Source organism: Octopus bimaculoides, chromosome 4 (genome assembly GCF_001194135.2).
Source record: "Octopus bimaculoides isolate UCB-OBI-ISO-001 chromosome 4, ASM119413v2, whole genome shotgun sequence".
NCBI lineage: Eukaryota > Metazoa > Mollusca > Cephalopoda > Octopoda > Octopodidae > Octopus > Octopus bimaculoides.
This window is the reverse complement of record NC_068984.1, coordinates 66,949,825-66,952,628: the sequence shown is the minus strand read 5'-3', so window position 1 is coordinate 66,952,628 and position 2,804 is coordinate 66,949,825. Positions and strand designations below refer to the sequence as shown.

At 31.8% G+C, this 2,804-nt stretch overlaps 1 long non-coding RNA gene across 2 annotated transcripts in view; it reads right to left on the bottom strand.

The window, feature by feature from the left end:
• Positions 1-2,804, bottom strand: part of LOC128247593 (uncharacterized) — a 37,643-nt gene that overhangs the window by 11,152 nt on the left and 23,687 nt on the right. The window lies entirely within an intron of this gene.

Here is a 2,804-nt window from a genome sequence, read left to right as displayed (position 1 = left end):
ATATTATTTTTTTAACTAATTAAATATGAAGACACTTGTTTCTTGATTATGTACCTGTTAGCAGAAAACACAATTCCTGTGTTAACAACATTAAAAAAAGCATTCTCTACTAAAAACAAAATCCAACACAATCCAATGAGAAAATCTCTACATAATCTCTTATTTATTATCATTCCTTGGTAAAAGTAATTCATATATCTATGTTTGCCAAAGTTTTCTCATGAATGAACAAAAAGAAACCCAGCACCATATTTGATTTTGTTGCCATTTAGTACCAGGTCAACACAAATCCAAACACCTATGATCAAAATTTTTTCCATCATTTTTGGTTTTCCGGCATAATGTATTAAAAACTACTGATTGTTTTCACTGCTGCAATAATCAACTTCTGCCTTGTAACATTAATGTAACATTACTGTGGTTAATGGACTTACTATGACTACCTCCATCTTCTTAGTAATAAGCACTGTTAAATGATAACCAATAAGTTTTGGTATTGTTATATTTTGAGATGGTCATTTTTCTCTTTTTTTATTTTTTTTGGTAAATAACCACGTGCTCTGTATACTCACATTTCTCCTTTTGTCCTATTTAATCAAAACTAGTCACGTGGGATGGAGAGTTGCTGAAGAGATTGCAGGATGTGTGACAAAAGATTTCAGACAAAAGACACTAAAATACAAATAATGATAAAGCTGAGGTGAAGAACGAGTATATAGTGCATGTGGTTAATTGCCAAAAACCAAAAAAACAAAAAAAAACAAAATAAAAAAATGACCATCCCAAAATATAACACTATCTGTTTCAACACAGGATTTCACATCAGGAATCTTGCAAAACAAAAGCATAAACATAAACATAATAAATGTTGGGCTTTTATTCATTTCCTCCACCAACAGATATAGGAAAGGTGTTCTATCCATGAATATCAGGCATGCAATGCATGATGGACAACTAACATTCAGTTTTAATATCTTTCATTTTTATGACTTGAAAAGTGCATAAAATCATGCAGATATGCTGTAAGTGTCATATTATTATGAGCTGTAAAGTTATTATATTGTTTTGAGTTGTCAAATTAGATGCTCTGGCTTTTAAGTGGCATTAATTGCCCCTAGGTTTAGGTTAGAGTTGTGATGGAGGAAGATCCCAGAGATCAGCATCCCAAATTAATGTTATGTGCTATCTTGTTTCTAGGCAAAGATATTTAAGAAGCTAGACAAACTCTCATTAGACATGATGCAGAGGGGAAGAATCTTCCTTTAAAATCAAAGATGATCCTCAAATTATGATCAGGGTTAAGGTTAGACGAACTATGCTTCAGTTGTCTGTTTGACACCATCAAAACAGGTTACACAAGCATCTTTTTGTAATATTTGCAAATGGAATTTAGGATGCTAAACTTCAATATTTCTGAGAGGGTAAAAAAACACAAAGAAGTGCTGTAATTTCAGTATGGTTGTCTAGGGCTTTTGACAATCTCTTGCTCTCTTTTCAAATTTTTATTTTGTGGTTTATAGTTAGCCACTCTTTCTCTTTCTCTTCATTGTGAGCTCTCTCATTTCATTCTTTTGTCATTCTTGTACACACAATGCGAACTCCATCACTATCTATCCACTACCTATTTATCTCTCTCACTTTCCACACACAAACACACATACAAATACATACACAAACACATACACACATACCATAATGCAATTGATAACTTATGAAAATAAAACAGAGCACACAAATTAAAATATACAAATATATTATTTACATACATTCCTTCTTTAGTATATGTGCACATGTGTGTGTATGAGTGTGTATATGCATGTGCATACTTACATGCATGCATACACACTCACACATACATACACACACATACACTCACACACACACTCATACATGTATGTATATATATATAAATATATATATATATATATGTATATATATACACACTATTACTGCTCTATGTTTTCCTTGGAATTTCTTCTACTTCTTTTCTTTTTTTTTTTATCTTTTGAGTATCTTGCCCTTTGTTTCTCTCTTTATTCTTTTTTCTTCTCTGAACAGCTTGTAACTGTATAAAAGATTTATAGCAAGTGCTTTTTGAAAAGCCTTTAATTTTCTCCTCCTTTTATTTACTTATTTATTTATTCATTTATTTATTTACTGAATCTCCTGCTTTTATTATTACCAGGGGGTGGAGATACACTTTGCTGTCACTCAGACCATTATTCCATTGCTCTCTTGTTCCATTGTTCTACCAGCCAGCATTTGCATGAAGACGTTCCACAAAAGGTCTCAAGAGGTTAGCCTAGCTATATGCATCCGAGTATGGCAGTGGAGGAGAAAAGGAAAAGAAGGATGGTGGATAAAATTAAAAAAAGAGGCTAAGGAAGGGTTAGGAGAAATTGTTGAACATTTTTGTAGTGGTTCACATTGACGGAAAGATCTGATAATAAGGCCGCAAGTAAAGGAAATAGAAGGCGGGGTTCACAGATTTCAGCTGTGCTCTGTTGTCCAGGTAACAACTAATATTGATGAGAGTAGCTTTGTCAAGAATATTGAAAGGAGTTATTTTGGCAGACGATGAAAACAATATGATACAACATTTTGCTCTGAATATTTCATGAGGTTTTGTTTGTTTGTGATGTTATGTTTTACGTATTTACTATTAGAGAGTTTTTTTCTGAATTTGTTTTATGTTATTTCTCCTTTTTTGTTTTTAATTATTAGAGCGAAAACCTTAAGAGTTTGAAAGCATTTTCTATTTTCATTTCTGTTACCACATATATATATATATATATATATATATA